We start from the raw sequence: 18,848 nt of genomic DNA, 5'->3' as shown, positions 1-18,848 counted from the left end.
TAGACATTATCTATTGATTTGTAGCTATAAAATATTAGGATATAGCTCTCTTACATAGCCCAACCTACCCCTGCCACACACATACCTTCCTTCTATGACTTCTCACCCATTATCTCATTGTAAGTATAACACAATCTTTAGTTGAATAAAAAGTACATTTACGTCATTATCAAGATGTAAATATGGTTTACAGTAGACTCACATAGTACTACATTTACTTTCTTATACAACTTTTGTTTTGCCTGGAAGTAATAACAGCTTGATTTTTTTCAATGCTTACTTCTCTAACTAACTCTAATTTATCCCCAAATTCTTCTAGAGAATTCTAAAACATCTCTCAGTATGTCAAACACAACTGAAAGATTATAAATTCCATATTATTTTTTTCCTTAAAGGTAGCCTTTTTGAAGCCCTCTGTCCTCCTGCTTTGATCTTGACTAGTTACTATGTAGTCCTGCTACCTAGATATTGTAAGATAAATTCTAGCCAAAATAAGCAGGCAAAGAGAGGCAACAAAGGGCCAGGTAGTTTTTTGAATGCAATTCCCGGGCGAGGTTTCTCAGTCTACAGAAATGGAGGCTGGGAAAGCTGCACGTAAGTAGACACGCAGCGAGTTTTTAAAGAAGGTAGGGGGAGGCAGAGCTTAGATTTACAGCGGGGCAAGGATTGGCCAGCCTAAGGCACATTTTTCAGGTTGGGAGGGGGCAGCAGCCGGGGACTTCGGCACATCGTCAGTGTCCGACGTGCTCACCCCTCCCCCCAGTGCCTTCAACCTTACAGATATCATCCTAGGATTTGTGTTTACTGTCACTGTGGGACTCCTTCATGTCTCTTGTATTGACTTCTCTTTATCCTAGATCCTATTTCTTCCTCTTTCTTGATATAATACCTTATGTTAGTAGAGCATATTTTTTTTTGAACTTTGGGAGGAAAAGTGCATAGGTAGTACTCACAGACTTTTGAATACCACAGAGTGTAACTCCAGGGGAAAGTCCCGGGGCAAAATACCTTTGAAACCGAAATCAGTCAAAGGGAAAAATAAAGTGGGAGAAGCGCATTTAGTCATCCACTTCTGCTAGCCCGTCTTTCTCCCAATCTGGCTGCAGAAGAAGGGACCCCACCCATCCTCTCTGGTCCAGATATGCCCTTGCTTGCCCTTGTAATTACCTACTGATATGTAGATGGACTACTTCTCTTCACCCCTTGGCAACACCTATTGACATGGAGATGCACTAAGGCTAGGTGAGAGATTCTGGAAATATTGCAATTTTACCCACACAGAGTCACACCATTCATCAAAAAATCTGCACTGATCATAACATTTTGAGAGCCAGAAGAAATTTTTAAACTACTTTTCATTTTACGTATGAGAAAACTGAGACTGAAATAGAAGAAGCGACCCTCACTGAGGTTATACTGTTATGAAACCTATAAGAGACTATTCTTAAAAAATTAAAGAAAAATTATTTGTTTGACTTTGAGAAGAAGCTTGTGATTCTCTGAACTACCAGGTTAATTAGGCAGAGGTGAGAAAGAGGACAAGCATAGCTGTACCTAGACTAAGACAGTTCTTCCTAACCTCTATTTGTACAGGGCGCTGCCTTATTAATGATCCGAAAAGGAACAGATTTACTATTTATTGATGTATTTCACTGACCTCCACTGGCTAATAACTAAAGAGAAAAAAAGCCTAAGATTGATGGTGGCTCCATCAATTTCTTTGAAATCGGAAAAGATAAAAAAAGAAATACTATATTCTTTTGAGTATTCACACCCCAAAGTTCAAGGGATCTCAGAACTGTTCTTTCAGGCAATAAAAGGTGTTTTTTTACCCCTAACCAGCCTGACTGAAGTAAAACCTTGGCATCCTAGAATTTCTCCTAACATCAGGAACCTTTTAGTAAGACTGGGGACCTGTCATCTCTAATGATCCCTTCATCATTAAGAAGGAAGCCCTGCCATCCACAGCAATGAAAAGGATCTCTATCCCATGTAGGGAGCACAGAATAAGAAAATCGTCTCAGCTGACTCTAATGAAAATAACTTTGGACAGGACAGTGCCTTTGTAATCTTTCAAATTACACCATGGACAGGGCAGAGGTTTTTTTACCTTAAGGTAACAAAAGTTCTTTCACTGTTAAGCAATAACATCAAATTTAAATATCAAAGAGTTCTCCAAGTCCAGTCACAGTTGATCTAGAGGGTTGTGCTATGGTTTGTACCTAATTAATTAAAACAGAACCTGCTTAGCAATGTTAATTTTGGTCTGCACCATTATGAAGTCTTCTTATCAATTCTTGAAGTTTTCCTGCATCTGTGGAATTTTCCCAGCTTCTGAAATCATGTGTCAAATTGTTTGTTGAAAGCTGTTTGTGACCTTTCTTTAAGCTTATAAAGAAATAGCTCCATGTGTTGGCTACATCACCAGAGAACTCAGAACAGGGAGAAATCTCAAAAGTTAAAGGAGAAGAAAGTCAAGTTTTTCTCCTGACCTTTGGAATTATAACGTTATGTTAATCATATCTGAGTTTCTTGTTAACAGCCATTTCAATTAACATTTCTGGGAATGGTACTAAGTCAAATGTTTATAGGAAAGCAGGTGTTTTCTTTCACATTTGTGTGTCTTCCTATTTTCTACACAATATCCATTTTCCCTTTTTCTCATTGAGTAATTCATTTTCACAATGAGCTCCTGACTTTTTATCCTACAAATCTTCTTTAGTGAGAAGTTCCATTTCCCAAGTATGTTGAAGACATAAATGATTAATAGTCAAAAGTCATTGTTTTCCTCCAGATGAACTCTATTTGTGGTTTTATCAGTAATCATTTGAGCCATAGGGCAAATAATGCTTTTTTTGAGAGATCCCTGTAAGATAAATTTTAGCCAAAATAAGCAGACGAAGAGAGGCAACAAAGGGCCAGGTAGTTTATTTGAACGCAATTTCCAGACTAGGTTTCTCAGTCTACAGAAATGGAGGCTGGGAAAGTAACGCCTAGCAGGGCAGGTAGCAAGTTTTTAAAGAAGGTAGGGGGAGGCAGAGCTTAGATTGACAGCAGCAGGAGGATTGGCCAGCCTAAGGCACATTTTCCAGGTTGGGAGGGGGCAGCAGCCGGGGACTTTGGCACGTCATCAGTGTCTGACGTGCTCACCTCTCCCCCCAGTGCCTTCAACCTTACAATCCCTATATAAATATGGCTTTCCATTTAGACTTTATTTTAAAATATATTAAGTCAGACAAAGTCTATGCCTATATTTTTTAAAACTAGGAAAAAAATGCCTTCTACATTTACCATATTTTAACTATTTCTTGGGATTTTGACATTTCTTTGTGTGGACTGGAAGGAAGGAAGGTAAGAAATGAGACAGAGAAAGAAAGACTGTCAGGTGGCCTGCACCTTTCTATGATTCCTTCTCAGCTGCCCTGACTCTCTATTGGTGCATATTTCAATTCCCCTATAGGTTTCAGCTCCTCTGCCCTGTGTGAAAGAGCATTGACAATCAGGGACCCAGTGAATAAGTAGACCAGTTCTGGGCCTGTGAGAATGAGGTCTTTTGGTGTTGGGGAAAAAAAGAGCAATATTGTGAAGGCTCTCAGAAAAATCATGCTTGTTTTGGGTCCATTAGAGAAATCAGCCATGCACAAAATCTGGCTGGCGGCCTTCAACAGCCAAACCAACTGGCTTGTCTTAAGACCAGATGCCCATTTGCAGAAGTTGAAACAACAGCATGTGGGCAAGAGGCTAACACCAAAAGGTAACCTGGGTAAGATTTATCTCACAGCAAACAGTGAAGGGAACCAATGTCCAAGGTCAGTGATGACTTGGTAACCATGAATAAATCCTGTTAATTATCCCAGGGACAGTGCTACAGAGCTCCAGAAGTATAATGCTCCTCTGAGCATATTTGCTCTGCTTAACTGGGATACTACAGAATAATCCAAGTTCAACTTTCCTTATAGGGTTTCCTTTAAATACTCAGCGTCTCCTGGAAAGTCTCAGCCTCAAGAAGCTCAAGTAGAATTTCTTTATTTCTTTAGATACCAGCCCTTGAGAATTCACTGGACTCTAATGCAAGTAAACATAACACTGAGGAGCCAGTTAAGTCCCAAGAAAGTTCACTTCATCCCCATGACTGATACCTCAGAGCTCCTCAACATCCATAATAACTTTCCCACTCCCATTTTTATTTCCATGATTTCTACTAAAGAATGAACAGTAACTACATATACTTTGGGGGATTGTTGATACACTGTAAAGGAATCATCTTATGAACTAAATTTTCTTAGGTTGCTGTGTCATCTTGAAAAATAAATAATGTGATTACAACCTGGCATTTTTACAAAGCCAAGGGCTAGACCCTTTTTGTTTGATTTTAGTCTGAGCTTCTACTGTCAGAAAATCCTGTCATAAATATAAAACAATCTCTCACTACTGTGTACTACTTTGTATCTAAATTCCAGCATTTCTAATAACAAAACGTTTTTTCTGCCCTTTTGAGTGGTGCCCAGGCATTCTGACCCGGTGTAGATATGTCTAGATCAGGCGTCTTGCAAAAAATGTCTTTCTGGTCAGCAACCTTGTTCTGAGCTGATATCAAGGGAGTGTGAAAGGTATTAGTAGAAAGAAAGGAATAATAGGTTGATCAACTATTTTCTTCTTTTTAAAAGAAAATAATTGAAGAACTATGTTTAGTTCAAGTCACAGAGAATAAATATCAGCCAACCTAAAGGGTTTTTAACATTATCAAAAGCCAAGACATTAGAATTAAATATGTAATATTTCAAAGACTGACTTCATTTGCCTTCTCTCACATTTGAGTATAAAAAGACAGAGTTTTGCTTTTTGTTTGTTTTTACATTCTCTGTATTCCTTTCCTGGTACATGATACACACCAGCACATTTCTACCCCCAACTCCCACCCCCAAGTACCTTCTTGGGACCAAATATTTACTAAACTGGGATTATCAGAGCAGGTCTTTTAAAAAGTAATTCAAAGAGGAAAATGAAGTATTAGCATAATGGCACCTAAAATTAAATATTAGCAAAGTGGCACTTCTTGATGCAGCTCACTTTTGGCAGTGTGAAAAGTCTAATTGTTTTGAAGATGTTTGATTGTGATGACAGGATCTATGGGGCATTGAAAGAACATGAGACAGACTAATCAAATCCTTGTTTCTTTCAGCTCACTCAGTTCCATCCAGGCAAGTCTGATGGAAATAAATAAACCCAGGCCAAAGGCTGAGGGAAGTATACAAGATTCCTAAGGTATAAGAAACCCAGAAATCTAAACAGGAGACTGAGAAAAGAGAGAGATTCTTCACAGGAGAGGGAATTCCAGGAAAATGGAAGAGGAAAGACCATATAGACAGACTCTAGAGATGAGAAGGGAGATCAGTTACACCAGAGAGCTGCTGCGAGGCAGTGATATACAAAGTGTATTGCAGATAACTGGTGATTGGTGATGTGAGAGTCACGTCAAGGTCTGCTTCCTGTCTGGATTCGCTGAAAACGAATTTATTTGTCCTTTTATTGTTGTTGTTTCTGCAGTGGAGTACACCATCTTGCTTTCTCATGTTTAAAGTTTACATAGAAACGGAAAGAAAAATGAAATAAGAAATCTAGAAAGAATAGTGAATGCATCTGAGCTGAAAATTCAAATGTAGAGGGTTTTGTTTCAGCTTACTGGACACACCTTTGCTACACAGCCTGACTCTTGGGGTCAAGCAAGTCTGTTTAGTGAAAACATTGGTCAAACGAATTGCTTAACAGATATGACAGTTAATTCACTTTCAACAGCCAATATTCACAATAAACACAGGGAGCTGTCTTCTTTGTAAATGAGAAAAAAAAAGATAACAAAGAACATAAAAAATGTAGGAGTTTTTGGATAGGTAGCACTGGAGGGGAAAACTCACTTCTATCTCCTTGTAGCTGAGTCCAGTGAAAATGAATAGAAAGAAAGTTTAGTTTTTCTTAACCAGTTATTTCAAAGCAAGTGTGTCAATTGCTAAGATTAATTGATTGGGATCTAGATATGAAGAAAAAATTATTAATATACCTAGAATACCGAGTCAGTCCACCAGGGGTTGATTAGCACTCTTTCCCAGCTCCCTGGCCAATGGAACCATTTTTGATTATTCATTTCAATATCAGAGCAGCAAGATAATTAGTCCAATTCTGCTTTATTACCACAATCTCTTACCTAACAACTATCCTATAAATTCACGTTTTTTGTCACAAAATGAAACTCTTCCAGACAGAGAGGAGACAATAGTAATAACCCACCCCCACAATTTGAAAAGGCAACTGCATGTCCCTTACTGATGGCTGCTCAGGGCTATCTTCATGTCGTTTGGTAAGCCCAGCTTGCCTGCTGTGTGCTGAGCGTTGTGCCCAATTCTATGAGGGCCATGTCTTACTCTAAAGGAGCTCAAAATCATGTGCTGGGGTGCAGAAGGCATAAGAAAAATAAATACAAATAGCTGTAATAGAAAACATAATGTGATAAATACCACAAATATGACATATAAAGAAAGATATGTAAAAATAGTGTATTATTAAAGCAAAATAGGATTGAGTCTTTTCATATCCATTTTCTCAATACTTTATAACATCTGTTTATGTACATAGAGGAAAACATACATGAGTAATACCATCTAAGTGTTAAACTTTCCTCCATCTTTATACATGCTCTTGATGTACAAGAAAATAAATTCATTGGTGGCGAAGTTTTCCCTAAGACTCCATTTCCATGCAGAGAAACCTAGGATATAAAGAACCTGTACAAGTTCATACGGTTTGGTTTTCCCAGCTCTAGCTCATTCCCTTTTGGTGACATATCTCCCTCATCCTTTGTCCTCTTTGTCTTCATTCACAAGGGCCCCATTACAAAGAGAAAGAGTATGTGCCAGATTGCATTATAATTTCAACTTTTTGCCAACAGAATTCCACCTATCTTGTACCTAAGAAATGGATCTAACATGAAGCTACTTGACTCACAGTAGTTGGTACGTTGAGGATCTTACCAGAACTAACCCTTTATGGTTCAGGAAATGTTCAAATGTCAAGTTGTTGGGCAGTGACCATAATGGAGAGTAAGAGCATTTAATTCTCTCCACCTCACAACAGAGTGTGAGGGCATTCCTAATGCTTGTTTTTGGCTTTCCAATAACATGCATTCCAGCATGTTAACACCTCAAATTCTCTACTAAATTATTGTGACATTATACCTTTGAAGAGCAAATGTATCTCCAGTCGAGTTCCCTAGAAGCAGAGCCTGGGATGGGGATTCTCAATCAACTGATTTGTTGCAGGAGTGCCCTCAGGAGAAGGGGAGTGAGGGAAGCCGTATAGTGCAGAGGAACTAAGTGAAAAGAAAATAGTTTCCTGGGTGAAGTGGCTTTTGTTTGGTTATGAGCAATTCTCTGGGAGAAGAGGAAGCAGTGAATCAAGTCCCCAGCATCTGGAGGGTGGCTCTCCGGGCTGGGGAAGGGCTTCTGTGCAGGGCACCAGTAGCATCCCCTCAGTAAAACTATTGCTAAAAAAAAATGTCACTTTTGGGTAAGAGAAAATTCACTTTGGGAAGCAGATGTCTTTAAAACCTAGAGGGAGTTGCTAAGCTGTGATTCAAATATACAATGGGTTGTCCTAGAAGGGTAATATTTTATTAACAATTTCACTTGAAAATTAATTAGTTGCATTGTGTTTTCTCAAAAAGTCTAATATGGTCATCAGGCTCTACTCAGGTAACAAAAACACAGCTTATCAACATTTTACATATAAAAATAGGATGTCTGATGCTTCATAGAGGATAGCATAGAGCTTTCCTGGAATTTACTCACCAATATACAAAAAATATTCCTACTTGATTATCGAGGATCAATTATAATAATGGTCTAAAACACTTTGTAAACAGTATATTGCTTTAAAATGTAATATAGTGTTGTGGTGATAATGGTTATTAATAGGTGGATAAATAGATGATAGATAGATAGATAGATAGATAGATAGATAGATAGATAGATAGATAGATAGACAGTTACAGGAAGAGGAGTGAAGAAATGTTTCTCTGTTTATGTTTGTGTTGTTTATGTGGTATATTATAACCACATCATCTCAACAGGTTTTTGTTTTGATTATTTTGTTGTTCTGGCTAAACATAGTTAGGATAATCATGGCCAGCCTTGTATAAAAGTGTAATTTAGGCAAAGGCATCAACATCAGCGGGGTGCCAGTATCTGGAGTCAAAAACTTTGGCATCATCCTTGATTCCTCTCATTTCTTCACATCCCAAACCCAATTTGTCAGAAAATTCTGTTGTCTCCATTTGTAAAATATATATAGAATCCCATCACTTCTCACCAACCACCTCACTGTTCATACGTTGCCCCAAGACATTGTCATCTCTCACTTAGATTTTTGCAATAGCCTCTTTCCCTGCCTCCACCCTCACCCACTATGGTGCATTCTCAAGACGGTAGCCATAGGAATTCTTTTAAAATTTGGCAGGTCATGCCATTTCTCTGCTGAAAACCTCCAAATGGCACCTCATTGCATCTGAATTTAAACCAGGTTCCTTAAAAACGATCTTCAGCATCTTGCCTGACTTCTCTAACTCCATTTTCCCCTGACTCCTACTACTTCTGCTCTTCCCCAGATATGTCCAGCACCATGATTTTGATAGATGGCTGTGCAAGCTGTATAGATTATGTACTCCCAATTACAGAGATCACCATTCACATTCAAATTCATATTAGATGTGCATATTTTCTACTATATATCTCTGTCAAGTGGCAGTAATGTGATTTGGGAAATGATGGTTTTTTTGGACCAGCGACAGGCTGGTTTCATTTTAGGGTTTTGCAGAGCTATTTTTTTAGTTTTGGAATCCCCTTTGCCCCCAGCTGCATCAAGTTATATGTTTGGGAAACTCTCACCTCCTTTATGTCTCTGCTCAGATAACACCTTCTCAAGGCCTACCCTAACCACCCTATTTAATATGCAACCTGCACACTCCCCCCAACACAATATACATTCCTGAAACCCCTAAACTTGCTCTATTTTTCCCACAGCATTTATCCCCTTCTAACTTGCCATATTATTTACTTAATTATGATGTTCACTGTTTATTGTCTTTCTTTCCCACTAGAATATATAGTCCATGGGGACAATGATTTTAGTCTTTTTTTTCATGTATGTATCCTAAGTACCTACAATAGTGTCTGCCACATAGTAATTTTTGTTTGATAGGTGAGAGTCTAAAGACTAAGACATTACCTTACCTAAATTTTCCAGGTCATTTATAAGTGTTAAAATGAGGATTCAGTGGTATCAAAATGAAAAGTACTTGTTGAGCACAGAGATAAGGTCTTTTAATAATCTTTCTCAGTGTGTGTCCTTCCCAGTGGTGAAAGCAAGAGACAGCATCCAGAAAAGAATGTCTGGAGGTCTTGGACTCACATTTTCAAGACTAAGAAAGCATATTTGTTTTGAGGTCAAAGGTGGAAGATTGGGAACTCCTTCACGTATCTATGTGCTCTCTTTTCCTCCCTCTTTCTTTGTCTCTTCGCAAAAATCCTCTACGTAGACTTTATTTTCAGTTGGCAAAGTGGACCCCAAACTTCAGGCTTATTTGTCCTTTAAAATTTAGTATCTTAGAAAAAGAAAGTCTGTTTCTCCCAGGGCCCATTTGAATCCCTCCAAAGAGGACTATCTTTGACCTACTTATATCACATACCCAAGCCTGAATCAGTCACTCTATTTAGGAGAATTGGTCAGGCTGGGTACCTATTTATGCTTGATGTGAGGAAAGTCAAGGTTATGTGACTGAACTTTAACCAATGAAAGGGGTATCAATTCCAAAAAGAAAAGATGTTAAGCAAGCAAAAAATTTCACAAATATCCCAGCACTTAGAATGGTATTTGCAGTATTGTGGCACCCAATAAAAGACCATGTGCATTATATTCTCATTTTTCTTGCCTGACAGTTGTTTATTGGTCTTTTCAGAGAACTATTTTAATGTTCACTTTTAAGTCTTTTTCTCATTTCATTAATTTCTGCTGTTATCTTTATAAATTCCTTCCTTTTTCTTTTGGTTTTCTCATTTTGTTTTGTTTTCAGATTTTCAGTTGTTTTTTAGTTCATTATTTTCCATCTTTTTTGTTTTAAATAAATATATATATTGATAGCATTCCACATGTTTTGGTATATTATGCATTCATTGTTATATTTCTAAATAGGTTTATAAACAATTTGATTTTCTTCTTTAACTCGAGGAGATCATTTACTTGTTACAGAGATTTCCAAGAAGTTAAACATTCTATGTGACCTTTTTGTTATAAATTCTAGTTTTATTACATTTTGGTCAGAGAATGTGGACTCTGAGATTTCTTCACTGGAGAATTTATTATGATTTACCTTATGACCTACCATGATTCTTAAATGTTCCAAGAGTATTTGACAGTCTATTCTCTGTTCTGTTTATCTATCTATTATTGCTTATTATTTCATTTACATCTTCAATAGCTTTATTTTTTTCTGTTTGCTTGATTGGTTTCTGAAAGTAATATGTTAAAGGCTACTATGAAGATTGAGTTTCCATAAATTTTTTCTTGTTTCCAATGATTTTTTTCAATACTTAATGTGTGGTTATATTGTTTGATACATAAACACAGGCTTAGTTATATGTTAAGTTTATCTTTCTTAAGTATATCTTTTTTATACTTAAGATCTTTTAAAATTCTACTTTATCTGGTATTAATAATACCATTTTGCTTTATTTGAGTTGTCATTTGCCAAGTTCAACTTGGTCCATCCCTTACTTTTCAAACTCTTGGAACTACATTTGAAGTCAGGTATTAAGGCATAACAAGTTTGGTGTAGGACACAGTGATAGCAGAAACCTCAATACAGACATACAGAGTATGACTGGGAAGAGATGTATTTCCTCCACTGACCAGCCATAGCTACAAGCTACCATTTGTTTTGGAGCTTTCAACTCATTCCTATAAGGACATGGTGGAGTAGGAAAGGAAAGGAAGTGGGCTTAGCCTGAGTAGGTGAAGAGAACAAAGACATCGTTGGGGGGGAAAGGAGAATTTATTCAACTGTTTAAAGTAGCGGGCAGCACATTGGAAAGACTGTGGTTTTGAGAGGTGAGGGGAACAAGAGCTCCTTCTTCACAATGGCCTCCAAGACCAAATGTTCTCAGTCATTTGCTGTACATGTCCTCAGTCATCTGCTCGAGTACTGTGGGCTCCTGTTCTGATTGAAACGATGCCAGAAATGAGGTCATGAGATAGGCATAGATGCAGAAAAAGCCAGAATGTCTGCCTACAACAACTCGTACAAACAAGTCCCTTACCCCTTTGGCCCTAGCAGAAACCTCTCAGTGCTTTGGCAGTTATGATGCTTTTTACAACTACATGAGCTAAATTTTTAATGTCAAAATGGGGCACAGGGGTGCAGGAAGGGTCAGTTGCCCTCCTCACCACTGCTCTCCGGTCTGGTGAATGTCTCTAGGGAGGGTTCCTAGGGATTTTCAGGCACATGGTGATATGAAAAGCAGACTGACAACTTTTAGTTGGCTTTATTATTATTTTTTAATTCTCTACAGAAATGTATGCAGGACAAATCACTTCCACAGTATCGCCATCCTCTCCCCTTTTATAGCCAGTGCTGGGTTCTCACATAGATTTCAAAAATTCACAAGGAGAGTATCCCATAAAGCTCCACCATCCTCTTGTACCAAAAATTCCTCGCATAGACCTGCCAATTTTTCTGCTGTTTGAGGAGAGCTGAGAAATCTCATGTCTTCCTGCCTGCAGGAGATTGCTGAAAGAATTGGGTATTATTTCCTAGGTAGAAGGCTGAGCACGATTAGTGATAGAAAAGAGTTTAACCAAGAAGTTTTTCATCAAGGTCAACAGAGTCCAAATGAAGCTTTCTGTCAATAATCATAGTATTTTCTTGATTTGATATCAAAAAGAGGGAGCTTTTTGTCTAGTGATTGGACACAGTGATTGTTGACAACAGTGACTGTTGACTGATGCATCATATTGACTTGTATGAAGTGGGAATTCTACATTGGGAACCCGCAATTACCATTGACTTTCTCTATTATCTTGAGCAAATTGTTAAGGTTGACATATATGCCCTGTCTTTCCCAAAGGATTGCTCTGTAACAACATGAAGATGATTGAAGAAGGGCTTGGCAGTGTGGCAGCAATAGCTGGACAGAACCTCTCCTGCCTCGTTATTGGCTGAGAAGCTGGGCTCTTCAGCTGGGCTTCTGAGCCTTCTATTCCCAAAGTAAACAAATGTCGTCTTACTAAAAGGTATATGCCACATGCCTACTGGGTATACTCATTGTATATTATATCATTATATATTCATCGTCTATTATCATATAGACACAGATTTACTGGTTTCATTTTCTTTGTGCTAAGTGGCATTTTGAACTAACCTGATACCTTGATTATCATTATTATTATTTATTTTTATTGAAGTAAAATATACATACAGAAAAGTATATATATCATAAGGGTATAGGTCAATAATTTTTCACAAATTAAGCACATCCGTGTAACCAGCACACAGATCATGAAACAGTATGAGCAGCATATTGAGTCTCCTTCATGCCTCCTTCGAGTTACTACCAACCCTTCCTCCCAAGGGCAATCACTATCCTGACTGACAGCCATCAATTAGTTTTCCTGGTACCTCTTTAACAAAATGGACATGCTACTTCTATGTACTTGTTAATAGCTCTCTCATCTTTGCTGTATGAACTTCTGATGATTTAATGAAGGATTGGGGAAAGGTGGGTAGAGTACAAGCCAGATGCAGAAGATAGGAATGGAGATTAACTTCTCCATAAAATATCGTTGGTCGAGACCGGTGCGTCATTTCCAGTAAGCATACGGTCTTGTAATATTTTCGGGAAAGGAAAGCTAAATGAACTTGGAACTATTGTGTTTCCTTTGTTTCTGTTAAATGGCAAAATGCTATTTATAGAAAATTTTTAAAAAGAAGGAAGGCATTTCTCTGTGGCTTAACTTGGTACTTGTCCATACCAGAGAGAGTTAAAGATATACAGTATAATATTATCATCTTAGATTTTTTTAAAGGCCCTTCTACCACAATATTCCCAAGAGCACAAACAAAACCTAAATGCCAGATATTTCCCAGATCACCAATATATCTCCTAGGTGATGAGGAGGCGGATAGGGGAGGCAGGTTGGGGTAGGGGAGGGACCAGGGATTCTGTGCCAAGTGCCTCAGGGCAGGAAACCTAGGTCCCTTTCCTTTACCCCCATATCAAATCCTCAACCACATTCCATTGTCTGGGCTGGCCACAGCTGTGGCTGTTTCCAAAATGAAGATGGAATCTAGCCACACTTGGATTTAGTATTCTCTAGAACTGCTGTTCCTCTGGGCATTATTTTTAGAAGTATCACATTACATAGGGGCTTAATTTTTCTAACTGGCTTTTGGAAAACTTTGCAAATCCTTTTCCCTCCAAAATATAAAGTTTGATATAAAAGCCTTCTATTCATTATATTTTCCTTTGGAATATCCTTATCCCCAATGGAAAAAGAGAACATGATTGCTTGGCCCCACTATCTGCCTAAAATAACGTCGTTGGTTTTTTTCTCTAGAGCAGATCAACTATATATCATAACAGCACAGCATGCTGCATATTTAAGCATAAATATACAAAGCGAAAGATTGTATGTGACTTCTTGTTACAGCTCTGTTTGATTTAGATTAACCAACATTCTCTAAGAGTTCCTGGTATGCTATACATAGTGTTAGAGACAGATGACAAAGTGACAAATAAGACTTTGTCTCCACCCACAAGGAGTTCACAGATAAGTGACATGACAAATGCAAAACCAGTAATTACCATGTACCAATTACTTGTTATAATGAAAGTACTATGTACCATGTTTTGCATAAGAAATTATTAACTCTCACAGAATGTATAGTCTGGGAAGAAGTCACAGAGGTGGGGTCACAACATAACTGGACAAGGACGAGATATGCCAGGGAGAAGGAATAAAAAAATGCATAGGCACACAGGAATTACATAGCCCACTGTCCTTCAAAAACTCAAAGAAGATAAAAATTGTGTAAGCATTAAGTAAAGGGTGGCAGTTAGTGAGAATAAGCAAAGGAATGGGGTCAGATCACAGAGGAACTTCATCCTTTAAAGAATTTTAAGCAAAGGTTAGATTTGCAGTTTTAGGACTGGCTCTGGCATAGAAGGGGTTCAGTTACAGGAGGATGAAAAGGGAGGCAAGATCAGTTAAGAAATAATGTTGATCTCAGGCTTAAAATATTCCAAGCCTTTAGTCTCATGCTCAGTCTCATTCTCATTGTGGCCTATTCTCTTGCTCCTTCTCCTTTTTCTATTTTTATTACTGCCTCGTTTCTTTCTCTACACCATTATAACCCTTCCTTATAATTTGTATAACATTACAGAAATTCTAGGAAAAATCCTTAAAAATATCCTGTATCACCCCACATGCAATAATGGACCCAATGTCCAAAAACAACTTAGAAAAAAGGGGGAGGTTAATACAATCCATTGAAAGAATATGTCATAATGTGTCGTGTTAATATTTTCCATTATTATAAGGTGCCTGTTAAAGAACAGACGTGTCTGGTAGTCTCTCTGTTGGCTCTGTTTAAAGGATGGCAGACTCGGAGGCAGAGCCGTACATGGTTTCACTGCCATGGCAAACAGCAAAGAAAATTTCTCAATTCTGGTGATCTGCCCCAGAGAGTGTGCTTGGCCTTCAGCCCTTGGACAACCATCTCTAACCTGTCACTAGTTGTCATCATGGGCTGTGACACAGGCAACTCCTCTTCACACTTCTGAGCAGATTAGCTGGCTTCTTTGTGTCCTGCAGCTTTCTGGAAGGCCTAGGCTACGGGAGGACAGGAGGGAGGCCATCTGTGGAGGTAGAGCCTCTTCTAGTTCTGGATATATAGGTGAGCCGCAGATTGAGCATTAGGGTAAATAAGACTTTGAAGAGAACAAGAAGACTGCCAGAGGATCCCCGGATGGACAGGTATAGATCAATCTATTGGAGAGAAATGATTTGCACTTCCAAAATAAGATATCTTAGTCTTAGGGAGTATATTTGAGTCTTAGGAGAGAGAAACATGAGGAATTTGGAGGGAAAAAAAACCCTGGAATCATTAAAAATTTTCTTTAAGTCAGAACATTCATTTATTTAGACAGCTTAAATGTAATAGGAGAGTGTGAAATATTTGTATTTGTGAAATGGGAATATTTTTGTTACTTTTTTTTGTTTGAGAACACGACTCTCCCCTCCTTTTCTAACTCACAGTGAATAGAAAAAAGTGTGGAAGAGTGGTCAGCCAAAAGGAAATAAAAGCTCAATTCAAATTTTATTCAGTGATTTAGTAGATTTCTCCCCTTCACTATGCCTCAGCTCAGCTGAACTAAGAAATAACCCTTTGACTCCAAGAGGAAATGAATTTAGCTATTATCTTTTTAAAAACATTGTCAGAAGGGCAATCCTCTAAAATGTGGATATACTAGTAAACATATGTAAAGCCTGTCTATATTGACCAGTAAAATAAAATGTTTAAAGTCTGTTTGCAAAGAGCAAGGAAAATTTGTATATCCCCTAGCTAGATTTTGACTTTTCTCTTTTAAGAAATAATAAAATTTACTTGCAGCATAAAAATGAATTTAGAATAAAAAATTATGTTGCACAATACATAAGAGGTTTTGAGAGCTTTGGGAAGTTTTAAATGTTTCATTATGGCATAAGGGAAAGACTATCAGTTTAGCAGTTAGAAAAATCTGGGTTCAAAATCCAATTTATATTTCTATCACTGACCAAGATGAAGTAAGCCAACTACAACCTATCTCTCCCATTGCTTAGAGAACACTTAAACAACACTGTCAACCAGTTTAACCTAACTGACACTTAAAGGAAATTCCAGCAACGGCAGATGATACATTTTTTTGAAGTGCACATGGAAATTCATGATGATAGATGTATCCTGGGCCATAATGCAAACCATAACAAATTAAAAATAATTGAACACTAAATTAATTTGTTCTTTGATCAAAATGAATTAAATTAGACATCAATAACTTTCTGGAAAATCCCAAAATGTTTGAAAACTAAATGGCAAACTTCTAAATAATCCATGAGTCAAAGAGAAAGTCTCAGAGGAAATGGGGAATCATTTTTAATTAACTGAAAATGAAAACACAACATATCAAAAGTTGTGGGATGGAGCTACAGCACCACTTAGAAAGAAATTTATAGTATCAAATGCTTATTTTGGAAAAGAAGAGGAATCCCAACTCAATAATCTAAGTTTCAATATTAAAATACTAGAGAAAAACAAATTAAACTCAAAGCAAGCAAAAACAGAAGAAGTGATAAATATGAGCATAACTCAGTAAAATTAATTAAATAAAATGTAGAGAAAACCAAGGTAATACAAAGTTTATTCTTTGAAAGATCAATAAAATTGATAGATCTCTATTCAAATTGATCAAGAAAAAATGGAAGAGTATAGACTTCATATAGATTAACAGATTAAAAGGATAGTTAGAGATCCTACAAACAATAAAATGCCCAATATTCCACGAGTCTAATGAGTTGGACCAATTCTGGAAAGAAAGAAACTGCCAAAACTCAAGAAAAAATACTTAACCTAAATTTTCCTGTATCTAGTAAAGGAATTATATTTTACTTATAAACATTTCCCCAAATGGAAAATTCTAGGCCCAGATCACTTCCTTGGTCAATTTTATCAAATGTTCATTGATCAATTCTACCAAAAACAAGCACAAATCTACACAAACTTTTCATTAAAATACAAGAGGAGGGAGCACTTCCCAACTCATTTTAGGAGGTCAGTATTACCCTGATCCCAAAACTAGAGAAAGCACTAATGAGAAAGCTATGGACCAATATACGCCACAGAGAGAGATGCAAAAATCCTTAACAAATATTATCAAATCAAATCTAACAATATATAAATAGGATAACACATCATAACCAAACAGAGTCTATCTAGGAATGCAAGGCTGGTCCAACATTAGAAAATACAATTAGAAAAATGTATTTCACCATTTCAACAGATTAAAGAGGGAGAACCTCAGACATGGAAAAAAGACAGCATTTAATGAAGTTCAAATTCCATTCATTATATAAAAATCAAAAACAAAAAACTCTCCATAAACTATGAACAGAAAGAACTTCCTTAACCTCATAATGGGTAACATGCACATGACTTAAAGTTACCCTCACACTTTGATGATGAAGGTTTGAATATTTTCCCCCTAAGATTGAGAACAAGGAAAAGATGCCTGCTTTCATACTTCTATCCAGCATTTTATTGGAAATCCTGACCAATGAAATGGGCAAGAAAAAGATAAAAGGCATACTTAGTGGAAAGGAAGAAACAAAATTGTCTGTATTCATAGATGTGATAGTCTATGTAGAAAATCTTAAGAAGGCTAAAAAACAAAACAAAACAAAACTCACATAACTAATAAATGAATTTAGCAAATTCACAGAATACAAGGGCAATATATAAAATAAATCACATTTCTAAATACTAGCAATGAACATTAGGAAATCAGAATTTTAAAAAAACAGTCAGAAATGTTGGATATTTTGGTCAGATAGAGGATGTTCAATAAATATTTGTTGAATGAATTATTGTGCATTTTGGCTTTAAAATGTACTCTTCATTTTTCAGGAAACTCGCATTTCAAAATAAGTTCTTCTGGGTGCTATTAACATGATCTGATGATATCCTTGAAAGCATAGCAATTACTCATGTACAGTAGAAGCTCAGAATAGGAAGGCTAGCTAGAAGCAGCCAAACAGGCTTAAAACATTATATTAAATAATCACCTTAAGAATGGTTGAATTCCCTGTAGTTGTGGTATTTAAATGGACATTGTATTCTTCTTGGAAGGTATGCTTCTAGTAGAATATTAGCTTCTTGTAACTCTGTTATATGTAATATATGCGCTGTACACTTGGGTCAATTAACATCTGTATCAGAAAAACTTAAGATCATGTTATTTTGCATAATCTTGGTGGTCATAATTACACTGAATTTATTCATCTTTCAATACAAATGAGGAGGAAGAATTCTCAAGATTAACATTGCTGATAATGGCAGATTGTCTTTCTTAAGTGTTAGCGTTATATATCAATTCCAACCCACAGTATTTATAGTCAGATGAGGCTACAGTTTTGGTGAAGTGAGCACATACTTATTGGTCACTTGTGATTAATTTTACTTTTTGGCATCATTATATTCATAAAGCTGCAGTTCTTTGTAATACATGTAAAACATGTAGCACATATTCTATTTTAGTGGGTAAAGCAGGGAATTTACCAGTATTCAGTGTTCAAACTTACAAGTAGGATCTAAATCTACTTGTTTAGTAGATAAATTAAAAAGAAAGAAAGATTTTTAAAATGCTAAATATGTAACAGCTCATCTCCTAACAGAGCAGGAACCACCACTTTGTGCATAAGAATTGTAGTTAAAATCTTGGGATGTTGATAAAATTAAAAGGGATATATGTAAAATTCCAGGTGCATAATCTTTCATTACATAGTTTTTATTATCTAGTTTGGTTTTTATCTAGTTTATTTATTTTGTGTAGTTTATTATCTAGTTTGTTTTTTATATTTATTATCTAATTTGTTCTTAAATAATTACAGAAGCCCACATGTTTCAGATAGTTTTTATTCTTGGATCTCTTTTATGTGATAAGCTTCATTATGTCTTATAGGGGAGGGCCACTGAATGCAGATATTCCATC

Source organism: Manis pentadactyla, chromosome 11, assembly GCF_030020395.1.
Source record: "Manis pentadactyla isolate mManPen7 chromosome 11, mManPen7.hap1, whole genome shotgun sequence".
Taxonomy (NCBI): Eukaryota; Metazoa; Chordata; class Mammalia; order Pholidota; family Manidae; genus Manis; species Manis pentadactyla.
Note: the sequence above shows the minus strand (reverse complement) of the source record.